The sequence below is a fragment of the Arachis stenosperma genome, chromosome 9 (assembly GCF_014773155.1).
Source record: "Arachis stenosperma cultivar V10309 chromosome 9, arast.V10309.gnm1.PFL2, whole genome shotgun sequence".
Lineage (NCBI taxonomy): Eukaryota > Viridiplantae > Streptophyta > Magnoliopsida > Fabales > Fabaceae > Arachis > Arachis stenosperma.
The window spans coordinates 55,926,452-55,952,586 of NC_080385.1; the positions used below are offsets into that span (position 1 = coordinate 55,926,452).

General features: G+C 38.6%; 1 non-coding gene across 1 annotated transcript; it reads left to right on the forward strand.

Annotated features, from left to right (window-relative positions):
• Positions 1-4,812: 4,812 nt before the first annotated feature.
• Positions 4,813-4,916, forward strand: LOC130953730 (small nucleolar RNA R71). Its single transcript, XR_009075891.1, has one exon. It is a non-coding gene; the product is annotated as a small nucleolar RNA R71 (small nucleolar RNA).
• The last annotated feature ends 21,219 nt before the right edge of the window (positions 4,917-26,135 follow it).

The following is a 26,135-nucleotide window of genomic DNA, read 5'->3' on the forward strand; positions in this document are numbered from 1 at the left end:
CACCTCTCATTTGTTGCTTGGTTCTTCTTGATTCTTGGGGTCCTGTTTCTTCTTGCTTCTTGTCTCTCTTTGACCACTTGTACTTCCTTTGTCTTTTCTTATGAGCTTTGTCCAGAATCCAGCTTTTTTCATTGTTTCTTCCACTCTTTTTTCGAGGATCACTGCCTTGTTCATTTCTCCTTCTTTCCTCCCCTTGAAATACTCATCAAAAGCTGGGAATGCTGGGTCCATCTTGTGTAGATATTCCCCTATGTAGTTAAGCTTGATTTGAGAACTGATGTTGTAATCAGCTTGAACTGCATATCTTGCATTCTGCAAAGTGGTGGCTTCCTTGATTGCCAAGATATTGTCATCTTGGTGTTGGCCTATGTGGCTGAGGGATTCCTGTAATTGTAAATTCTGTTCCCTTTGCAGATCTAGGAATCTTGATTCAAAGTTCCTTTGCATGTCCATCATTTTTAGGTGAAAGTCCTCTTGCTTCTCTTGAGACCTCATGTATTGTTGAGACATTCCTTCTATGATTTCCTGCATTCTGCTCATATCCATGGGGTCTCTGGGAACTTGTTGCCTTCTTTCTGGATTTCCTTGCTCTTCTTGTTCCTCTTCTCTTTCTTGCTCTGCTTCTTGCTCTTCTTCTCTTTCTTGCTCTACTTCTTGCTCCCCTTCTCTTTCTTGCTCTGCTTCTTGCTCCCCTTCTGCTTGTTGCCCTTCTTCATTTCTTCTTTTTGTATGTCTTGGAGCAATTGGGCCAAGAGTCATTCTGTGAGCAGTCATGGCCATTCCAGGATGTAGCCAATTAGGTCTTGCATCTTCAAGTGGTACTTGGGCCTCGATGCATAGTCTGATGATGGTGCTAGGGAAGTGGAGCCAGGAGTCAGGGTCACTTTTCTCACTAAACTCTTGTATCTGTTCAGCAATGAGTTTATGAACTTTGATCTCTCCTCCCATCATAATGCAATGTAGCAAGACGGCTCTTTTAGGGATTATTTCTGAAGAGTTTGCAGTGGGTAAGATGGATCTCCTAACTATTGCATACCACCCTTTAGCTTCAGGTGTTAGGTCTCCCCTTCTCAAGATTCTTGGAGCCCCTCTTGTTTTTCTCACCCATTCAGCTCTGATGGCACAAAGGTCTTCAGCAATAGTCTGATAGTCAGGTTCTCCTATCATCCTATCCTCATAACTTGCTTGGCTGAAACGTATGTTTTTCAGGCCAAGAGTTTTCATGATTGCCTTGGGGCTGAAGTCAACTTCCACCCCTCTCACATAGCTTTTGTGTGTGGGTTTCTCGGTTGGATCCTCCCTCACTGCATTTGCATAAAACTCCTTCACCAGGTTGATGTTGATCTTAGTGATTGGCTTAGTCAGGAGCTCCCACTTCCTCTTTTTGATCTTCTCCCAAACACTTGGGAACTCCTCCTCTCCAAGGTCAAAGGGAATCTCAGCTAGTATCCTTTTAGGTCTCATCCATTCGGCCTGAATCTCATGGAAAACCGATTTGTATTTCCATGCATCAAATTCCCTTTCCTCTTCCATTGGCTGCTTGTCTTTTCTTCTTTTATGGCTAGATGAGGCTGCCATTGGTTCTTTAGTTTTGGCAAGTGACAAGCTAAGGTTGACAAGGTGAAGTAAGAAAATGTTGTTAGAAGTGTGGTGAGGTTGTTTTCGGCAAGAGGTAGTTATGCTATGATGAAAGAATATGTGCAAGAAGGAGATTTGGTGGTGTGGAACTCGTTCCCCAAGTGGTTCTTTATAGTGCATGCAAGTGAAAAAAAATGGACGGCTAGGGTGATTTGTGAAGGATGGCTTGATGGTAAATATATGAATTCGGGAGAAAGACGAATTGCTTTTCACTTTCTTGGAAGTATTATGGGTGCATTAAGTTGTACATGTAGCTATCTTTTCATGCAGAACTTCCTTTTCCCATGTGTTAGTTTCAGAGACTTGTGAACTCCCTTTTTGACCAAGCACCGTACCTTCCCCTTTGTCTTTTTCATCCATTCTTATCTTTCCTTTTGTACCTGCACAAACAAACAACTTTGCTATCATTTTTTTTTCGGTCCATGTGAATAATGAATAGTACTTGCACATGTTTTTCCTTCTTTTTGAATTGTAAATCAATGATTGACTTCATGAGCTTATAGCCGTGACCCTTGTATGTATGCACACTTATTACTGGACACCAAACTTAGTGTTTGGTAATGTCTCCTGATGACATGAAATCCATGTTGGTTGTCCTTAATGAATGTGCATAATTCTAATAAATCATAGTCACTTTGGCTCTTTGATCCTAAACAATTTTACTACCTAAAGTAATTGAAATCAAAGTATTAAAACATGCAAATGGTATACTTGTCATAAATTTCTAAATCCAGAGGAACTTCTTGCTTTTCATTAACTGTGTTCAAAGAGGAACACCAAACTTAATGTTTGGTTGTGCACCTTTAATGAAAGATTGAATACAATTTGAATAAGATTTGGGGTGCCTTCAGGCACACCAAACTTAGAGACCAATTGTATTTTACATGCAATGTTTAGTGCACCTTATCAACAGTTGTCCTGAGGATTCAAGTTCATGCATAAGAAACCATGCTTTATTAGATGCAAAGCAAAATAATAAAGAGTAAGGATACTAAAACATGGGTTGCCTCCCATGAAGCGCTTCTTTAACGTCACTAGCTTGACGGTTGTCCCTTGTTAGGGTGGATTGTAGTGCTTGATGTCCTCTCCTCTCACTATGAAAACGTCCCCATTTGATTCCTTCATGATTTCCAAATGTTCCATAGAAAGAACTTTCCTGATTGTGAACACTTGAGGGAGCTGGGAAGGAATGGTTTTGAGGCCAGGTGGGATTGGCAGATAATGACTTGATATCACTTTATCTCCCGGAGAGAAACCTTCAGTGGGAATTTTCTTGTTTCTCCACCCTCTTGGCAATTTCTTTACAATTCTTCCCTCTCTCTTGAGGATTTCTTCATTGACCCTTATGCCAGGAGGATCCTTCTGAGCTGTTTCTATTGATTCTTGTGGCTTTAACTCTTGCAATTCTTGTTTGCCTTCCAAGGACTGTTTCAGAGTTTCAGCTGCTGGATTGCTTTCCTCCAAACACAGGTGGCTACTATCATCCTTAGGCTTTTCAGGTTCTGGTTCAGGCTCAGATGCAGGTTTGAAAACATGGAAAATGAGCTGTTCATCATGTATTCTCAAAATTAGCTCTCCTTGTTCTACATCTATGAGCGCTCTAGCAGTGGCTAGAAATGGCCTTCCCAGAATGATAGGGTGTAGGTAGCTTTCCTCCATGTCCAAAATGACAAAGTCTGTGGGGAAGAAATAATTTCCCACTTTCACCAGCACATTCTCAACTACCCTTCAGCTTGCTTCTGAGTTTTGTCAGCCAGTTGTATGATTACATCAGTGGATCTCACCTCATTCAGTTGTAGCCTCTTCATAAGAGTCAGAGGCATCACATTTATGCTAGCTCCTAGATCACAGAATCCTCTGTCAATTTTTGTTTCCCCTATGATGCAGGGGATATGAAAACTTCCTGGGTCTGTTTTCTTAGAGACTATGTCCTTCTTGATGAGTGCACTGCATTCTTTGTTCATTATTACAGTTTGTCCTCCCTTCAAAACTCTTTTCTTGCTCAGTAATTCCTTCAAATACTTGATATGTGTAGGCATCTGCTGGAGAATCTCAAGAAAGGGAATATTGATATGGAGAGACTTAAATGTCTCTAAAAACCTTGAATATGTTTTCCCTTTTTCACCTCCTCCTAACCTCTGAGGAAATGGTGCTTTTGGTTGGTATGTTTCCAGCATGCCTTTTTGCAGTTCCTTGGCTTGCTCAGTTTCACTTTCCTGCTTAGCTTCTTCCACACCTTCCTTCAAGATTTCTGGCTCCTGTTCTGAGGGTCTGATTCCTTCTTCTTCTGAGACTTCCTTCAATATGGTGATGGCCTTGCATTCTTCCCATCTCACTCCCTTTTGTTCCCCTTTAGGATTCTTTTCTGTGTCACTAGGGAACACTGCAGTTGACTTGGGGGCCTGTTGAGATAGCTCTCCTACTCGAGACTCCATCCTCTTGAGTTTTTCACCATGGTTCCTTAAGGTAGATCTCACATCATCCCTAAAGCTTTTCAACTCACTTATGTCCTGACCCATGTTTGCAAGCATTCCTTCTATCCTGTTTAATTGATCTTGAAATTGTTGGTTCGGATTAGGTTGGGCAGGTTGATTATTTTGGCCATGATATGGTGGTTGGGAGTAAGTGTTTTGTGTGGATTGGTATGATCTTTGGTTGGAGTTTTGGTATGTGGAATTGTTATGTTGGTTGGGGTTGTAAGTTTTGTGGTTTTGTGGTTGGGTTTGCTGGTTTCCCCACCCAAAGTTTGGGTGGTTTTTCCAGCCTGGGTTGTAAGTGTTGGAATGTGGATCATATGGTTGCCTTTGTTGATTTCCCACATAGTTGGCCTCTTCCCAATCACCTCCTTCAGTGTTTACCTCCTCTTGATCTTGTGTGTGTATTGCAGCCACTTGATTTGTTTCTAATTTCCTGGTGAGCTCTGCTAGTTGCTTGGCAAACACCTTGTTTTGGGCTAGAATTGTATCAACATGGTTCAGCTCCATGACTCCCTTAGTGTTGTGTCTCTCTGAAGCATAGTAGTACTCATTCTCAGCCACTGTCTCAATCACTTCAATGGCTTCTTCCACAGTCTTTTTCCTATTCAATGAACCTCCTGATGAATGGTCTACAGCCTTCCTTGATTCATAAGAAAGTCCATCATAGAAAATATGCAATTGCACCCAGTCATGGAACATGTCTGGTGGGCATTTCCTTGTCAAATCCTTGAACCTCTCCCATGCCTCGTAGAGAGTTTCACCATCTTGTTGTCTAAAAGTCTGAACCTCAGATCGAAGCCTATTGACCTTTTGTGGGGGGTAAAAACGTGCCAGAAACTTGCTTTCCACCTCATCCCAGGTTGTTAGGCTCCCCCTTGGGAATGATTCCAGCCACTTAGCTGCCTTGTCCCTAAGTGAAAATGGGAACAAGAGCAGTTTATAGGCATCTTCCTGGACTCCATTGGACTTCACAGTATCGCAAATTCTCAGGAATTTTGTGAGATGTTGGTTTGGATCTTCATTAGCACTCCCACCAAATGAACAATGATTCTCCACCAGTGATATTAGCTGTGGTTTGAGTTCAAAATTGTTGGCCTAAATGGGTGGTTTCTGAATGCTGCTACCACAATTCCCAGAGGTTGGGTTTATGTATGAACCAAGAACCCTCCTCTCGGGAATGGCATTGTTTCCATCAGCTCTCTCATGGTTGTGAACTTCTCTATCCATGTTGAGATCTAGAGCTTCCTCAAAATTGTCCTCAGAGTCTCCTTCAGATTCTTCTTCTCCCAGTACTCTCTTCCCTCTTGCTTCCCTTCTAAGTTTATGAAGGGTCCTCTCTGGTTCGGTATATGGAGGAGTTGATATCTCTCCTCTCCTACCTGTCATACAAGAACACAGCACAGGCAACAAACAAGTGAAATACTCTTGGTTAATGGAAGAGTATGGTTAGAGCAGTTGAGGAATTAATTCAAATAGTTAGTGAGTCAGTGAGTTAGTTGCTTGAATTTAAAGGCACAAAGAAAGAAAGCAAGTAACAGAGTGCAGAAATTAAAATTCAACAAGTAACTTGAACTGAATTAACAAAACAAGAAAAATGCTCAATCTAGTTAACTTCCAATTTGAGAATTGTCAATCGAAAACCAATCCCCGGCAACGGCGCCATAAACTTGATAGCTACGATTTTAGGAAATTGCACGATTGGCAAAAATTCCTTCCGGCAAGTGCACCGGTTATCGTCAAGTAAAAACTCACAATAGAGTGAGGTCGAATCCCACAAGGATTGGTTGAGTGAGTAATTCGGATTAGAAGTGTGTTCTAGTTGAGCGGAATCAAGATTTAGATGAGAATTGCGGAATGTAAAATTGGCGGGAAACGTAAATGGCAAGGAATTGAAATTGCGGAATCTTAAATTTGCATGAATTAAAGAGCGAGAAGCTAAATTGCTGAAATTAAAAAGGGGATCGGGGTGATTGCATGAATTTAATTGCAGAATGTAAAGAGAAAGTGGTAGATCAGAAATGGGGAATTCATTGGGTTTCAGGAGATATTGAGATCTCCGAATCAAGACATTTTTATCCCTCCCTCAACCAATGCGTTCATTGAATTTTGCTTGGCAATCTTATATGATTGGATCCCAATCCCTTGGCTCACCAATTCTCTCTAAAAACAAACAAATTCCCAATCCCTTGGTTTAAATGTTCATAAGAAGAGATGATGCTCGATCACTGGTTATACCACACAGTTTCATGAACCACAATTTGGTAGGATTACATGTCACAATATCCATCCAAACCCCAATCCAATTCACTGTGAGAAAGCTTCTCTAGCATGAATCCTCCATTCCTTTCCCAAGGTTCCGAAGGATTCCAATTATGGATAGTTTCTTTCCCAAGACAACTAACCAATGGAATTAGATCGAGAAGCTTTCTAACAAAATTCAAGAGAAAAGATTGAAGAAGAAGATAAAAACTATTATTGATTCATTGAATTACAATAGAGCTCCCTAACCCAATGAAAGGGGGTTTAGTGAGTCATAGCTCTGAATTCAATTACAAAAAGTATGAAAACTATAAAAATGATCCAAAAATCCCCCTTTTCTAACTTAAATTCTATCCTATTTATACACTTTCTAAATTGAGCTTCTGTTGTGTTTCTTGGGCTTTGAGGCCTTTCCCTAATTTCCTTTTGCTTTTGGGTTTATGCTCCATAATCCTGATGAGGCTGCTGGTCCAATTCTGTAACATTCATTGAGCCAACTTAGTGATAATCAAGTAATGACACATGACTCAACAAATTGAAATTCCAGACTCATCAATTCTTCAGGCCCAATCCCATAAACCATGATATTCAATTGGGTTTCTACCAGAATATGTTTAAGTTAATGATTGTGCTCAAATGCTAACTTAAACTGCAATATCTTTGGCCCAGAAACCTTTTCAATTAGTGGTGTTTAAGTTGCAGTTTAAGCTTAAACTACAACTTAAACGTTGGACACTCCTGGAGGTGGTATAACTCAAGCACGTTTAAGCTTCAGTTTAAGGTTAAACTGAAGCTTAAACGTGGAAATGGAAGAAGGCAACCCTGGAGTGTGGAATTGTCGAACACGTTTAAGCTTCAGTTTAAGGTTAAACTGAAGCTTAAACGTGGAAATGAAGAAAGCAACCCTGGAGTGTGGATTTTGGTCGAACACGTTTAAGCTTCAGTTTAAGGTTAAACTGAAGCTTAAACGTGGAAATGAAGAAAGCACCTTGGAGGATGGAATTGTCGAACACGTTTAAGCTTCAGTTTAAGGTTAAACTGAAGCTTAAACGTGGAAATGAAGAAAGCAACCTTGGAGTGTGGATTTTGGTCGAACACGTTTAAGCTCCAGTTTAAGGTTAAACTGGAGCTTAAACGTGGAAATGGCTCCCTGGTGCCTTTCTCATTTCTGGCGTTTAACTTCCAGTTTAAGGTTAAACTGGAGGTTAAACACCACTTTCAGCTTTTCCTCAGCTTTCATGATTTTGGCGTTTAAGCTCCAGTTTAAGCTTAAACTGGAGCTTAAACTGGAACTTAAACTGGAGCTTAAACTCCACATGTGATATTCAAGCCTCCTTTATTGATTTTGTTGCTTCCTTGCCTAACCTCTTCTTCCCTGAAATCATCCAAACAACTGCATCAAAGTCTTGCAAAATTTCATGAGAAATCTTCCATTCATAGCATTCAAGTAATATAACTAAAAACTCATGAAATTTGCATCAAAATCATACTGTTTGGATGGTTCATTGCTTTGTTATTCATTTAACCATTCTTGGTTACTTTAAGCTCAAGAAAATGCATAAAACTACTAAAACTAACAGAAAAATGCTAGTGAAACTAGCCTAAGATGCCTTGGCATCAGCCATTCGGCCATGCCTGGACCATCACTTATGTATTTTCAACGGTGGAGTTTCTACACACCATAGATTAAGGGTGTAGAGCTCTGCTGTACCTCGAGTTTTAATGCAATTACTACTATTTTCTATTCAATTCAGTTTATTCCTGTTCTAAGATATTCGTTGCACTTCACCATAACGAATGTGATGATCCGTGACACTCATCATCATTCTCACCTATGAACGCGTGACTGACAATCACTTCTTTTCTACCTTAGACCGAGCGTATATCTCTTAGATTCCTTAATCAGAATCTTCGTGGTATAAGCTAGAATTGATGGCGACATTCATGAGAGTCCGGAAAATCTAAACCTTATCTGTGGTATTCCGAGTAGGATTCAGGGATTGAATGACTATGACGAGCTTCAAACTCGCGATTGTTGGGCGTGATGACAAACGCAAAAGAATCAATGGATTCTATTCCGGCATGATCGAGAACCGACAGATGATTAGCCGTGCTGTGACAGAGCATTTGGACCATTTTCACTGAGAGGATGGGATGTAGCCATTGACAACGGTGATTCCCTACATACAGCTTGCCATGGAAAGGAGTAGGAAGGATTGGATGAAGGCAGTAGGAAAGCAGAGATTTAAAAGGAGCACAGCATCTTCATACGCTTATCTGAAATTCCCACCAATGATTTACATAAGTATTTCTATCTTTATTTTCTGTGTATTTATTATTATTATTCAAAAACTCCTTAACCATTCATTATTTGCCTAACTGAGATCTACAAGATGACCATAGCTTGCTTCATACCAACAATCTCCGTGGGATTGACCCTTACTCACGTAAGGTTTATTACTTGGACGACCCAGTGCACTTGCTGGTTAGTTGTGCGAGGTTGTGAAGAAAGTGATGAGTTATAAACGTGCATACCAAGTTGAATGCCATTATTGATGATCACAATTTCGTGCACCAATGGCCGTGTGGTCAAATGACGCGCACGCGTCAGGGACGTGTCCGCGTGACAAAATTTGTGCGTCTATAATACTTCCTGCCCCAAGCCAACACAACTCTCTGTCCAAACACTCTTTTACGTCGATTTTTCAAGTCACGCGTATGCGTCGCTAACGTGCCCGCGTAATGGTGAAAATCACAAACGACGCGCACGCGTGGGGTACACGTACGTGTGGTTTTGTTTGTGCTATAAGCATCATTCTTGCGCCACTCTCGCGCAACCCTCTGTTCAAATTTATTTTACACGCACACCCATATGACGCGTATGCGTATGCGTCATATGCTCTTTCTCTTTTTTTATTTTTATCCGGTTCCTGTTCTAAAATAGCTGCATGATCAGAAAATTAGTAAGGACTCAATAAAAATAAAATAAATAAGAAAACTACTACTACAAAAAGTAGCTAAGGATACGAAATTATCGGGTTGCCTCCCGACAAGCGCTTCTTTATCGTCACTAGCTTGACGGTCAGCTCCTCTTAGGAGGAGGATCATAGGGGCTCAGCTTTTCACCCCTTACTTTGAACTTCTTTCCTGTGTCTCCATAATGTAGCTCAACATGCTCTAGAGATAGGATTCTAATTACTGTATAAACCCATGCTGGATTACTGGTCAACACGACTTTTATCCCTAGGGAGAAACCTTCAGTGGGGATCTTTTTGTTTCTCCATCCTCTAGGTACTTTCTTCTTTTTGGGGACCTCCTCCTTAGTAGATGATGCATTCCCAACACCAAACTTAGGTTTGATGTCAGGAGGAATTTTATTGATTGTTGCCAAGGGAGGTTTGAGCTGTAGATTCTGCTGTGTATCATCAGGGGGTTTTTGAAGGGTTAGATCAATAAGCTCAGCCTGCATGCACCTCTCTTCTTCACCTGTTGGATGTATAACTTTGAAGACATGAAAGACCAGTTGCTCATTATGCACTCTAAGCACTAATTCACCCACTTCTACATCAATCAGAGCTCTTCCAGTGGCTAGGAATGGTCTTCCTAGAATTATAGAGGCATTCTCATCCTCCCCTGTGTCAAGAATCACAAAGTCTGCTGGGAGGAAGAACTTATCCACTTTGACCAGGATATTGTCCACTAATCCATATGCAGGCTTCATAGATTTATCTATCATCTGTAACGCTATCTTTGTGGGTCGTGCCTCTTGGATTTGCAGCTTCTTCATCACAGACAAGGGCATCAAATTAATGCTTGCTCCCAGATCACATAATACTTTCTCAAAGGTTGTGCTCCCAATGGTGCATAGAATTTGAAAGCTCCCTGGATCTGGCATCTTCCTTGGCAAGTTATTCTGAATTACAGCACTACATTCCTTAGTTAGGACTACGGTCTCATCTTCCTTTAAATGCTTTTTCTTTGACAACAACTCCTTCATGAACTTGACATAGATAGGCATTTACTCTAAAACCTCAGCAAAAGGAATATTGATTTGTAACTTTCTAAAGACTTCCAAGAACTTTGAAAACTACTTGTCCTTGGTCTCCTTTTAAAGTCTCTGAGGATACGGCATCTTAGGCTTGTACTCAGGAGCCTTTGGCAGTGTAGGATAAGTGTCAAGAGAATCTGGGAATGGGTTGTCCACACGCTTTGGAGGGGTGTGCTCCAATTCTCCCTTCTTCTCCTCTGGAGTTTTCTTTTCAACTAGCTCTTCATTGGCCTTGGTCTCAGAGCCAGCTACTTTACCACTTCTCAATTGAATAACCTTGCAATCTTTTCCTGGGTTCACCACTGTATCACCTTGAAATATACTTGCATACCTCTCAAGTATTTGCTTGCTCAGTTGGCCCACTAGCACCTCTAAATTTCTAATGGAGGCTCTGGTTTCCTACATAACTTGTGCTTCTATACTTGCCACTTGTCCACTTATCAAGGTGATAGCCTTGCATTCCTCTCTTGGATTTGGAATTGTGTTACCAGGAAGGCTATTAGTGGTCCTCTGATCAATTTCATTAACTTTGGTGACTATTTGACCCATTTGAATCTCCAGGTTCTTGATGGATGCTCCGGTTTCCTGTCTAAAACCTGTCAATATTGCTTCCAAATCATTGTTCTGCTGGACACCGCCCTGAGAACTATTGTTGAAGTTCTGAGGTCTCTGATGTTGGTCCCTCCATCCAAATTTTGGGTGATTTCTCTATCCCTGGTTATATGTCTTAGAATATGGATCATTGTTTGGATTCCTAGGACCACTCCCCATGTAATTCACCTGTTCAAAAGAAGGTTGAGCATAATCATAATTATCATTTTTCATAAAGTTACCTGCCAAGTCATGAGATTTCCTATGGTGGATTTTGGGTGTTGATAGCTGAGACTTGCATGCCAGCCATCTGTTGAGTAAGTAGATTTATTTGCTGAGACATCAGCTTGTTCTGAGCAAGAAGAGCATTAACAGCTTCTACTTCCAACACGCCTCTCTTCTGAGGTGTTTCAGAGTTCACAGGATTCCTATTAGATGAGTACAAGTATTGGTTGCTAGCAACCAATTCAATAAGCTCAATAGTCTCCTCTGGTATCTTCTTCTTGTGCAATGAACCTCCTGCAGAATTGTCTAAGCACATCTTGGATATTTCACCCAAGCCTTCATAAAAGATATCTAGTTGAGTCCATTTGGAGAACATGTCCGGAAGGCATTGCCTAGTCAGTAGCTTGTATCTCTCCCAAGCTTCATGCAGAGTTTCACCATCCTTCTATCTGAAGGTCTGAACCTCCACCCTAAGCTTAGTCAGCTTCTTTGGTGGAAAAAATTTTGTGAGAAACTCAGTAACTACCTTGTTCCAAGTATCCAAACTCTCCTTGGATAGGGAATCTAGCCATAGCTTTGCTCCATCCTTCAGAGCAAACGGGAAGAGCATGAGTTTGTACACATCTGGGTTTACTCCATTTGTCTTTACAGCATCACAAATTTGCAGAAAACTAGAAATAAATTGATTTGGGTCTTCGTGGGGAAGACCATGATACTGGCAGTTTTTTTGCACTAGAGTGACTAGTTGAGGCTTTAACTCAAAGTTGTTCGCAGCAATAGGAGGCACCACAATGCTCTTTCCATACAGATCTGCCGTAGGAGCGGAGAAAGAACTAAGCATTCTCTTTTGTTGTTCATTCCCATTCGGGTTTGCCATATTGGCATTATCAGTATTATTCGGATCCATAGTGGATTCTGCAATCTTGTAAAGTCTTGCTTGTTGTAAACACCGCCTGAAAGTCCTTTCAGGTTTAGGATCAAAATTTAAGAGATGTTCTTTGTCTCTGTTCCTGCACATACACAAACAGAAGACAAAAAAAGATGGGACTCTCTACGTTGGAGTGCAGAGAAGTCCATGTGAGGTAACCTGTGTAAAGAAATAAAATAAAAATACTAAATAAATAAATAAATAAATTAAAATAAAAATAAATAGGTAACGCCAAACTTAAATTCAGAAATTAAGAAAAAATATTAGTGCTATTTATTTATTTATTAGATTTTTTAAAATATTTATTTATTTATTTATTTATTTAATAAAAGTAAAATAATAAAAAAAAGTACGGTATAAGGGGGGAAGTAACGAAAAGGAAAAGAAAAGAAAAAGAAAAAAAACGTAAAGGAAAAAAAGAAAAAAATTAACGTAAAGGAAAAAAAATTAACGTGAAAAAATGCAAAATAAAAATTAATAATAAAATAAAAAAATATAATAAAAAAATTATCTAATCTAAGCAATCAAACAACGAATAGTTGTTAATCACAGTCAATCCCCGCCAACGGCGCCAAAAATTTGGTACGGTATTTTATAACCCACAAACTAACCGACAAGTGCACCAGGTCGTACCAAATAATACCTTACGTGTGTAAGGGTCGATCCCACGAGGATTGATAGATTAAGCAACAGTTATTGAGTGATAGGCTTAGTTAGACAAGCAGAAAAGAGTGTTTTGGTATTCAAAGAGTATTAAACAGTAAATTAAGAATTTCAGAAAGCAAGCAGCAATGAGTTGGGAATAAGATATGGAGAAAACAGTTAAGGCTTCAGAGTTATCTATTTTTCCGGATTGATTTTTCTTACTAACTATTTTAATCATACAAGATTTAATTCATGGCAAACTATATGTGAATAGACCCTAATTCCTTAGACCTTCCTAGTCTCCTTTGAAATTCATTAACTGCCAATTCCTTGGTCAATTAATTTCAATTAAAGGGTGATGATCAAGTTCTAGTTTATATGCCACAAAAATCATAATTATCCAAAAATAAGGGGATTATATGTCACGTATCCTGTTAAATACAAACAATTAGAAATTCAGGATAATATGTTTTCAAGCTGTTGTTCAAGTAAAGAGCTTTTCCAAGTTTTACAAGAACTCAATTAGAACATGGGTCATACTTCCGTTCTAGCCAATATTCATAACATAAAGAGCTAAAACAATTATTAAAAAATAAATCAAAACATGGATTAAATTAGAAAGATCAAACAAATCAATCCATATAAATAGACAGAGCTCCTAACCTTAACAATGAAGGATTAGTTGCTCATGGTTCAGAGAAGAAAATTAGGATTCTGGTAAAATATACCGAGTTTCAATCTCATGGAATCCTAAGTTAACTAATGGAATCCCTTTTTATAACTAATCCTAATAAACTTAAAATCTAATTATTTAAAATTAAAAATAATATCTTTTCCTATTTAAAAATCAAATTTGAATTTAAATCAGAATTAACTAACTAATGTCTTGTAACGTGGGGACCACTTGACTTCACTGGATCCGCGCCTAACTTGGGTGCTAAAATGGGGCCCAGAAATCACCCCCAGCGTTTTCTGCGTTTTCTGCTCGTACCGCATGTCACGCATACGCGTCAGTCACACGTACGCGTCGATGGTCTTTTTCGCAAGTCACGCGGATGATGGTGTTTTTGTGGAAAAATGAATTTCCAACACACAAATCCAACCGGCAAGTGTACCGGGTCGCATCAAGTAGTAATAACTCACTTAGAGTGAGGTCGATCCCACAGGGATTGATGGATCAAGCAACTTTAGTGGGTGATTAGTTTAGTCAAGCTAACATTGAAGTGAATTGTGTGAAGTTGATCAACAAAAAGTAAATTGCAGGAATGATAAAGTTGCAGAATCTAAATGGGCAGAAAACTTAAAGAGCAAGAAAGTAAAATAGCAAAAACTTAAATGACAAGAAATGTAAATTGCATCAAATGTAAAGGGGATTGAGTGCAAGAAATTTAAAGGAAAGCAATAAAAAGTAAAGAGCAATCAAGCAGAGAATTAAAAGATGAAATAAGTGCAGCAGATTTAAATAGAAATGGAAAATTGCTTGAAGAAGCAGCACAGAATGTAATTCAGCTCAATTGTGAAATTTAAAGAGACAAGATCTCAGGGAATCAATGAGACTAGAAAACAAGTCTAGATCTCAATTCCTTCCTTGATCAAAGTAGAAAGTAGATTGAAGAATAAAGAAAGATGGAAGCAGTAAATGAGAACGCAGATTCAACTTTCAATTCTTAGAAATTATGCAGAAGATGAACAAAGATGGATTTCAGATTAAAGATTGAAACAGAATTCCTCCAACCTCAATCCAAAATTTCAAAACAACAATGGAAACTAAGAGAGAGCTCTCAAATCCTAATACTCCTTAGTGGAGCTAGCCTCTTTTCCGATGGAGCTCTCATTGATGCCTTTATATAGGCTTTACAAAATGAAAAATGAAAATGAAATTAAAACAAATTACAAAAATGAAAATCCTAATTTAATTGATCCATGTGCCTTTGAGTGATGATGTGGGCTTTGCTTGCTTTGGATTTGAGGAGAGATGGGTCTTGGATGGCCTTGGTTCAATTGGTGAAGGATTGAGTTTAAATGAAATTTTGGTTGATTTTCGGCCCAAGAACAATTGCTTCCAGGAGGCTGCCCTGCCCTTGTGGAGGGCAGGGCAGAAAATGGTGCGTGTTGGTGCTTGCGAGTGGTGCTGCAGGATGCTGCCCTGCCCTCGCGGAGGGCAGGGCAGAACTTTTTGGTGCACCAGATTGGTGCCTGTGCGTGCTGCTGGTGCTGCCGAGTCTTCCCTTGGTGCGCCAGAATGGTGCACTGGCTGTGCACCACAAAATGCTGCCCTGCCCTCGCGGAGGGCAGGGCAGTGTTTCCAAAAGTGAAGTTCCAAGTTCGAAACTTGGTGGATGCACACGCTACTTCTTTTCCTTGGTTTTCTTGGCACCAAATTAAGGCTTAATTTCTTGTTTCCTCATGGTGCCGTGTTCGATTCTTGTGGCAAGCAATGGTGAGCTTTTTCTTTGGATTTCTTCCTTTGTTGAGCCCGATATTGCCCTTGAGGAGGGCAGGGCAGTGTTTTTGTTCCCTTTGATCCATGGCATCAATTTGTGCTCTGCCCTTGTCGTGGGCAGGGCAGTGTTGCCTCTCAAGGCTTGTTTACTCATGTTGCCCTCCTAGAGGGCAGTGTGCCCTTGTGGAGGGCAATGTTTGCTTCCTCCCTTTCATGTGCCACGCTCTTTTCTCCTTGGGCCACGCTTTCTTAAGCCACGCTTCCTCTTTTCTTCTTTTATTCACCTACAATAAACCAAAACAACTACTCAAAGTATCACTAAATTCACAAGGCTTATAAATCAATTAAAATTCAATTAAAATTAGCTTGAACCTCATGAGTTAGCATCAATTTAATGGTAGTTGCTTGATCTAAAGAAGTTATGTGTTTTCATCCCAAATCTCTTGCTTAGGATGCAAGAAAGTGCATAAAGACTAATAAAACAAGTGAAATTAGCTTGAAAAATGGGTATATGATGACTTGTCATCAGCAGACGCGTCGGTCACGCGCACGCGTCGCTGAGTAAATCTTCAAATCACGCATACGCGTCAGTCACGCGCACGCGTCGCCATGGAAAGCTCCAAATCACGCGCACGCGTCAGTCACACATACGCGTCGCTCCTCGCTGCCATCTCCTTTTGTTCTTGTGCTGCATAAATTCCATCAAATCCTGCCGAATGCTATCTAAAATAAACAAAATTGCAAAAGACTCAAAGTAGCATCCATATTGGCTAAAAGATAATTAATTCTTTATTAAACTCAACAAATTAGATGCAAATTCACTAGGAAAAGATAGGAAAGATGCTCACGCATCAACGTCCCAAAAAGTTGTCTTTGAGCCACTTCTGGTCCAAATTTCAAAATTTTGATTTCTGTAGTTAGTCTCATTGTGACGAGACGGTTCGGAATTTTGATATAAAATAATATTAATATATAATATTCATATATTATTATTTTATTTAGAATATTATATTATTATTTCTTCTGCTATGATTAATGTTGATCTGTGTTTAGTAATATAATAACTGAGCTAGAAATCTACTGGTAATGGATAATACCGGCACTCTTAGATGAACTTAGCAATACTAATGCTTCATCGTACATCTTTTATTCTCATGATTATCTTATTACTAGTACCATTTATACTAGTAAAGCTCATGCTTATCCTTTAGTAGTGTAATTTGATGTATCTGGTTTTTGTAATTATCTTCAGAATGATATTTTATTGTTAAATTTGGATGACTCAGCACCCTATGATACGTGGCTCTTCCAGAGTTAGCCACCACATGTTTCCTTTCGTGCTCTCCAAGCAAAGGTTTCTTAAGAAAAAAGTAAGAAATACTTGTGTTCTAATACATCTAGCTTTAGTAATTATCCTTTCTTGAGATATTTTTACACCAAACTTTAGGATAATGGTTATCCTAACCCACGGTCTCCCTTGGAATCATCATTACTATCATTTTTCTTCCTAAACAAGCTAGTTTTCTATGAGAGAAACCAAGAGAACTTCAATGAACACTTGAGCTTCAACCTCTGTTCTTTCTCAAACTAAAATCCCTATCAAAAATCTAAACTGACCAAAGTATTCACCTCTTTCTTCTCTTCATTTCTATATCAATTTTCAAGGAGTAAAATATGGTATGATGGCTGCTCCTCCTCCTTGAAGTTTTGGCCATGGTGGAAACTTAAGCTAATGATGTTTTTTCATATTTTCTCTTAGGATCTCTTGTTCAATCACCATAGGCTCTAAGAAAACGTAATTTTTAGCTGCCTTAAAATGAGAAAAATCTTTTTTTAATCATCATGAAGCTTCAGCCTTCATGGTTCATAAGGTTCTAAAGTTGTTTTTGATGTTAAATTAGGCATAAAAGTGTGTTTGGAATCTTGTTCTTGGTTCAACTTTTGGCAACTGCAAAGGAGGTAAGATTTGGTAAATTAATAAATGATTGGCTGTGTTCTTGAAGTGTGAAATCAGATCTTGTTACTTGATGCTTGATTTTGGGTGTTTGTGTGATGGTTTGAACATGAGATCTTGTTGTTTAATGCTTGAAAATCAAGTTATTGATAGTTGTGAAGTTGCTGTTGTTGCTACTGAAAAATGTGGCTTTCCAGCCATAAAATTCATGATATTTGATGTTTATTTGATGTGTATTTGATGGCTGAAACATTTCTCTTTGGTTTGGTGAAAATCAGATAAAAATTAGTTATCAAAAACATTGAAAAACTAGCTGAAAATCAAGTAGAAATTTGATGACTATTTGGAAAAATGGTTTTGGTTTTTAAAGAACAAGGAAAACATGGATTTGGGAGAGTTTGGAGTCAAATTATAATTATTAAAAAGTTTGGAGTTGAAAGTTAATTAACTAACAGTTGAGGGACCAAAGTACAAATATAAAAAGTTAAGGGGGTTAAAATACAATTTCCAAAAGTTTGGGGTCAAAATACAATTTTTGAAAGTTGAATAAAATATTATTATTTTAATATTATTTTATTAAAAATATTATTTTATTAATAATAATAAAATATTGAGATAAAGGCAGTTTTTCCTAAAAGTCTCAAGAAGGCAGTTTTGAGTATAGAATTCCCTAATTCTCTTTATTAAATACCTAAGAAAAGGTATAAGAAAGGGTATAGAAGTATGTAAGGTAATGGAACAAGATTTAGAAAGTTGTAATCATGTTAGAAAGAGAAAGAGTTAAAAGCTATATAGTATTGTGCTATGTGATGTTGTGATGTATATAGAGAATTGTGAAATGAGATCACTGAGATGTTGTGATGCTTGATTTATGATTGTGGAAAGATGATAAAGACGATAACAAGTGCAGAATCAACAGACAAAGAATAGAGGAAAAGAGATAAAAATAAAGAGTTAAGCCTTGTGGCATGATATTCTGTTGTATTTTCTTCTGCTACTTTTCCATAAGCCCTAGAGGTTCTGTAGGCCAAAGTTCACCTACAGTGGATATCAGTTGTGTACCTCTTTATTAAATACCTAAGAAAAGGTATAAGAAAGGATATAGAAGTATGTAAGGTAATGGAACAAGATTTAGAAAGTTGTAATCATGTTAGAAAAGAGAAAGAGTTAAGAGCTATATAGTATTGTGCTATTGTGATGTTGTGATGTATACAAAGAATTGTGAAATAAGATCACTGAGATGTTGTGATGATTGATTTATGATTTTGGAAAGATGATAAAGATGATAACAAGTGCAGAATCAAGAGACAAAGAGAATAGAGGAAAAGAGATAAAAATAAAGAGTTAAGCCTTGTGGCATGATATTCTGTTGTATTTTCTTCTGCTACTTTTCTATTAGCCCTAGAGGTTCTGTAGGCCAAAGTTCACCTATAGTGGATATCAGTTGTGTACCTCAGGGTGTTGCTCCTGTAGGCCGAAGTTCACCTACAGAGAGTTGGGATTCCTGTAAGCCAAAGTTCACTTACAGGGGTGACGTTGGGATTTTTGCTAGTAAAGAATTTTGTAAAAATATAGTCGCGTTGTAAGTATAGATTCTAAACCAACAGAAAATACCTTCGTACAAACATTTTGGTTGTCACAAGTAACAAAACCCAATAAATTTATATACCGAAATATTTAAACCTCGGGTTGTCTTCTCAAGGAATTGCAGGGAAGTATGATTTATTATTGGTTATGGAAAAACAGTGTTTGGGTTTGAAAAAGGTTTTAAGCAAGAGAAATAGATTGCAAGAATTAATAAATTAATAACTAATAAAACTCTTGGCAAGGTATGAAAACTGAAAGTCCTATCCCAGTTATCCTTATCAATTGTGATGAGAATTGGATTTTTCTCCCAATAAGTTAACCTCTAACTATGAAGGTAAGTTAAGTGGATGGAATAAGTTTGGTTCCTCAGATCCTAGTCTTTCCTTGGAAAAGGCTAGAGTTATTGGAACTCGAGTTAATTCTTGAAGAATTCCAATTTTCAGTCAACGATGAGTTTGACGAATCAAGAGTTACCAATTAATCAACCAAGGCCAAAAGGGAAGAAAATCTACTCGAATGAAAATAATTTGGATAAAGCCAAAGCATCTATAACATATAAGTCTGAAATACCTCAATTTATATTAATTAAAGAAAATCCTAACATGAATGGCTCATAAGCCAAATAGGCAACATAAGTAATACAAGCATTAAACTATCTGAAAATAAAAGAGAAATATAAAGTAAAAGGAATATCGAACCTGATGAAGAGTCGAAATCCTAAATCCTTTGAGAGGAATCCTAATCCTAAATCCTAAGAGAGAGGAGAGAACCTCTCTCTATAAAAACTACATCTAAAACCTAAAATTGAATTATGATCTGATATGAATTCCTTCTTTAAGTCTCTGCATGTTCCTTGACTTTAATCTGTGTTTCTGGGCCGAAAACTGGGTTGAAATGCGGCCCAGAATCTCTGCCAGCGACTTTTGTAATTCTGCAGAATGCGCACGTCACGCGGCCGCGTCGTCTACGTGATTACGTCACTCAGCGTTTTTCGTACCACGCGCATTCGTGTAGCTTCCAGTCCGTGCGGTCGCGTCAGGCACACGAACACGTCACTCTGATTTCTTCCATTTCGCGCGGTCGCGTGAGCCATGCGACCGCGTGACTTCTCGCTGGTCATCTCCTCAATTCCTTGTGTTCCTTCCATTTTTGCATGCTTCCTCTTCATTCTCTAAGACATTCCTACCTTTATGAAGCCTGAAACACTTAACACACAGATCAAGGCATCGAATGGTAATAAGAGAGGATTAAGATTAGCTAAATTAAGACCAAGGAAGCATGTTTTCAATCATAGAACTAAACTAGGACGAAATTGTAAAATCATGCAAATCATATGAATAAGTGGGTGAAAAGCTTGATAAATCCACTCAATTAAATACAATATAAACCATAAAATAGTGGTTTATCAACCTCCCCACACTTAATCATTAGCATGTCCTCATGCTAAGCTCAAGGAGACAAAATAAATGAGTAAGGAAAAGCAGGACTCATGCAATGCAACCTATGAATGTGAATGCAACTACATGCTAAAATGATTCTATCTACTTGGTGAGAAAGTAAATAAATCCTTCAAGAATAAATATGAACTAGATTTCACTAATTCAAATCACAAAATACAATACAAATAACTTGTAAGAAGAAGATAGCTCATGAAAGCAGGGAACATAGAATTAAGCACTGAACCTTTACTGGTAGTGTATATCATTCTAACTCTCAAGTGTCTAGGGTCAATTCTCTACTAATCTTGCTTTCTATAGCTTGCTCTTCATCTAACAATCACAAAAATTTAATGCAGCAATACACAAATCAAGAGGTCTTTTAAGGGTTGTAATGGGGTTAGGGTCTAGGTAGGATTGTATTTGGCCAAGTGGACTAAAATCTGAATCCTTAATTAACATAAACTTTCCACCTAACTTAGGACAATCCATGTAATATAAAATCAATAACTACCCATTAACTGTGTTTTCCACATATTCATGCATCCTAAATTTGAGTTCAGCACATATGCATTGATACTAACACTTACTTTGGGGCATTTTGTCCCCTTTTATTATTTGCTTTTTTTTTCTTTTCTTTTCACTTTTTTCTTTTTATTTTTCTCTTCTTTTTTATTATTTTTCTTTTATTTTTCTCAATGCATATGATTAAAGTATTGAATGCAATAATATGTGCTCAACTATTATTTTGCACATTTTCACTAAAATATACAACACCCAATTACTCAAACCAAATATTTTCAAATCCAACTTCCCCACACTTAAATCATGAGCACGTTTACTAGTCTAAGCTAATCAAGGATTCAAATTAAGGACATTATTGTTTTTCGCTTAGAGTTAGTAATGAGCTAAAGTAAAGAACAAATGGGTAAAATAGGCTCAAATTGGTTTGCAAAGGATAATGGAAAGGTAAGGCCATATGGGTATGTAAGCTTAGTGAAACAAGGCCTCAATCACATAAGTGCATGCATACATCAAACAGTGGAAATATAGAATTAAGCAAGACAAAGATTACAATTTTAGAGAGAATAACACACAAAAATAAAATATATTGGTTGATAAAATGCAACCAATCAAATAGGCTCAAAATCTCACTGGTTTTGTGTGTTCGAGCTCTAAACTATGTTCTAAAATAATATTTCTTCATACAATTTTTTTTTTCAAAAAGTTTTTAATTTAAATTAGTGAAATACTATAAAAAGTTTCTTGAAAAAGAAAATATTACTTCAACCAAGTGGTGAAATATGCACAAAATCAAACAAACATGCGGATGCAACATGCAAATGCAACAATGAACTATAAATGAAACAATGGTGTTGAAAAGAAGAAAATAGCTAACCCATGGAGATTGGTATCGACCTCCCCACACTTAAAGATTGCACCGTCCTCGGTGCATGCTGAGATGTGCAGGTGGACGGGTTGCTCCAACTGATGCTTTTCTCCAAAGATTGTGCGGTGAACTTGTTCATAGTTCCAGTTAGAAACTCATCTTTTTCCCTCTTGGTGGCCAGCCTGAAAGAAGAGGAAAAAGAAGAAAAAGTAATCCAGAAATAAAAATAAGAATATAAATAAAATCTGGGTGGGTTAATGCCAAATAATGAGGGTCTCAATTACATGGTAGCTACAACATGCAAGTGAGAAAATAATAAAAGCACATGGCATGTCAACTAAATAGTAAACAAGTTAAGAAGCACCTAAAATAATGCAGGAGATATGCAACATATGAGTAAAAAGATTTTAACACCAATGTAAAATAGTAGATATAGAAAAGAAAGGGAGAAGAAGAGGAAGAAGAGAGTAAAGAGAGAAAAAGAAAAGGAATGAATAAGATGAAGAATAGAGATAATAGAAGAAAGTAAAGAAGGAAGAAGAAAGAATTAAGAAAGGGGAAAGAAAAAGATAAGATAATTGGCACTGGGATGGATAGGCTGTGCGGCGCAGGGGACGCGGACACGCGTGGCACGCGATCGCGTGGATAGCGCTTCGAGGAAGTGACGCGAATGCGTGTGGCAAGCGGACGCGTGACTCGATTTGTGCTAGTGGCGCGAGTGTAGCCTCGCATTCGCACAACTCTCTATTTAAATGTATTTTACCAAAAATCTGGGTGACGCGGTCGCGTAGGGGACGCGATCGCGTGGTTGGCCTAAATTTGAAAACAGCGCGGACGCGTGGGTGATGAGAGAACTTTTGCGTGGTCTAGAAATTTGCGGATAAATCCTCGTTGCAAGTATAGTTTCTAAACCTTCAAAAGTCCTTTCATACAAACGTTTTGGGTGTCACAAGTAACAAACCCCTTTAGAATTTGTTAACCGAGTATTCAAACCTCGGGTCGTCTTCTCAAGGAACTGCGAGGAAGTATGTTCTTATTATTGGTTATAAAGGTTGTAATCGGGGTTCAGAAGGTGAGAAGCAAGTAATTTAAATGATGAGTGAATTAAATGGCAAATAAAAATAAATAATAACTGTAAAACAACTTTTGGCAAGATAAAGGAATTTAGAGGTCTAACTTAGATATCTCTCTCAACTATAATAAAAGTTGAATCTAAACTCCACTTGGTCAACCTTTACCAGGGCAAAGGAAAGTCAAGGGACTAATTAAATTGACCTTTGAATCCTAATTATTTCCTAAGAAAAGGTTGGGATTATTTAGGTTCAGCTCAATTAGCAAGATAACGATTATTAATTACGTTGAGTTTAATAACTGTTGAGTTACTAAATTCTTAATCAGAACCAAAAGGGGAAAAAGTAAAATTGCAGGAATAATAAAAATATCCTTAGATGGGAAGCAATGGCAACTTAAATCAAAGAGAACAATTATAAACTGAAAATACCTCAATTATCATTAATTCAAAGAACAATCCGAGACATGGGAGAAATTCATAAATCAAATTATAATAATCAATTCAAATGTTGGAATAAATAAATAAAAGTAAAACTTAAAATAAAAGAACATTAAACCTGGGATCCAGAGTTACTCTTAAAACAAGAAGAAATCCTAAATCCTAAAAGAGAGAGAGAACCTCTCTCTAGACTAAATCTAAATCATAGAAAAGTGAATTCTGAGAGCGTCCTTCTAAATGGATGCATTCCCCCACTTTATAACCTCTGGTCTATGCTTTCTGGACTTGGATTTAGGCCAAAAAGGGGTTTAGAACTCGCTGGGGCGTGTTCTGTAATTTTCTGGTGCGTGGCCTCTGTCATGCGGTCGCGTCATTCGGAGCTTTTCTTTGCCACGCGGTCGCGTCAATCATGCGACCGCATCATGTGCGTTCTGCTTAAGGCGCACGGTCGCGTCAGTCATGCGGCCGCGTCGCTGCTGATTTGTGCTTGGCACGCGACCGTGTCGTCCATGCGATCGCGTGGATACCAGTTTCCTTAAAGCTCCGTTTTGCTTTCTCCTTTCCTTTTAGTATGTTTCCTTTTTCATTCTTTAAGTCATTCTGCCTTAGAAAGTCTGAAACTACTCAACACATTAATCACGGCATCGAATGGAAATAAAGGTAATTAAAATAATTAATTTTTAAAGCTTAGGAAACATGTTTTTCACAATATGACATAATAAGGAAGGGAAAGTAAAACCATGCAATTAATGTGAATAAGTAGGTGAGGGATTGTATAAATCACTCAAATTAAGCACAAAATATCTCATGAAATATGGGTTTATCAGTGGGGCACGTGTACGCGTGGCAGGGCTTGTGCTTCTAGCATAGTCCAGCCCAATTCTAGCTCAACTTTCGGCCATACACCCTTTTTACGTCGATTTACAGGGCACGCATTCGCGTGGGTGACGTGGACGCGTGGGAGGCATTTTTCCCACATGACGCGGACGCGTAGACAATGCGGTCGCGTGGATCAACTTGTGCCAAAGGCACGCCTCCAGCCACACTTTCCCGTGACTCTCTGTTCAATCTTATTTCTTCCCCACGCACTTGTGACGCGGACGCGTCAGCGACGCTTATGCGTCACGTGCGTGAATTTTTTTTAAATATATGCAAAAATGCAGAATGCAGTATGCAGAATATGAATGTTATGCATGATTCCAGGTCCAATCAAATCTCAAAAACAGACTAAAATTTAAACTGAAAAAGGAACGGTCATACCATGCTGGGTTGTCTCCCACCTAGCACTTTTAGTTATGGTCCTTAAGTTGGACATTTGGCGAGCTCCTTGTCATGGTGGCTTGTGCTTGAACTCATCTTGAAACTTCCACCAATGCTTGGTCTTCCAATAAGCTCTATCCATACTAAGTAAATTCCTCAAGCTTTGATGGAGTTCTTCACAAGCTTTGAGCTCCCAAAATTGATCCTCATATATTCCTGGATCCCAAATCTTGTTTCTACACCCGTCTTCAAGTTGATCATCATGATGCTATCCGGGTGGTTCAGCTTTAGAATTCTCACTGAAACGTCCAAACAACTTCCTAGACCCATTCAGTTGAGCTTTACACCAACCTTTGCGTTTAAACTTAAAGCTTCCAACCATAATAAACCTTACAGGACAATTCTTACCACTGACCATCTTCCTCTTACTCTTAATGCCACAAAGAGCTCTGAGTTGACCATCTGTCTCCAGTAGTCCGTATTCAAGTGGAATTAGAAAGCTAAGGGATATGAATTTTACCCACTTGAATGTTGTGAAGGATGATGGCAACTTAGGGGGAGGTGTTTCTAATGAACGTGCAAGCTCCACTCCCTTGTGCTCTTGTTCGACATCTTTCACCTCTTTGCAATCTTCTTCAATATCAACCTCTTCCTCTTGGTGGATTTCTTCCAATTCAATCTCTTCTTCATTGTTCACCAAGGGCATGGGAGGTTCTTCTTCTTCTTCTTTAATCTCCATGTCAAGTCCAATGGAAGAGGATTCAAATGTAGATTAGAATTCATCAATGATTGAATCCATCTCTTGATCGTCTCCTTCAAAGTCTTCAACCATGATATGCTTTGGAGGTTGTACACCCTCCTCAACATCAGTTTTAAACATCTTTGAAGGAGGTTCTATAACTTGATTTTTCCATGGAGGTTCAACATCTCCTAAGTCTTGAACCACTTCTTCTTCTTCAATAATTTCGGCTTCCTCCACTTGTTCCAATACCAAATCGTGCTGCTCACTATCCACCGGAGTGCCTAACTTCTCCTTTCTGCCACATTTTTCAGTAGATTCTCCACATGAAGCCATGGGGGTTCCTTGAATGTCCGAATATCGGAAAGGTAATCGATTTATTGCTTGATCCAGGTGTTTAAGTATGAAATCGTATTCATCCTTAATGATTTCCTGTTCAACTATTTCTTCACCTTCAAGTAGAAAATTCTCCTTGTTGTCTTCCTTCACTAGTTCTTCAACCGCGCTGTCAACTTTAAGGGTCTCTACTACCTTCACCTTTAGTGCCTCCTCTAGCTCCTTATGGAGTATGGATTCGCGAAGATGATCCTCTCTCTCTTGTTCCATGTCAATTGTATCAGTGGGATCATGTTGCTCTTGGATTGATGGATGTTGGTGCTCTTCCACGGATGGTGGTGATGGGATGGGTGGATCATTATGTGGTTGAGATGGAAGTGCATTGGAGCTTGAGGGTTGAATATTGGGGGTAGAGGGTTGGTCCATGCGGGATATAAGTGCTTGAAGAGTAGAGGTGAGACTAGTGATAGATGCAAGTGTGCTCTCCATGGAGGTTTGGGGTGGGTAGGAGGGTTCATTTGTTGGGAGAAAAGGTTCATAACACGGAGGTGGTTCCTCTTGATAAGGATATGGAGATGGTGTATATTGAGGTGCTGGTTCTGGGTATGGTTCATATGGTGGTTGGTGTGGTGAATAAGGATTGGGGTCATATGGAGGTGAATGGTGGAA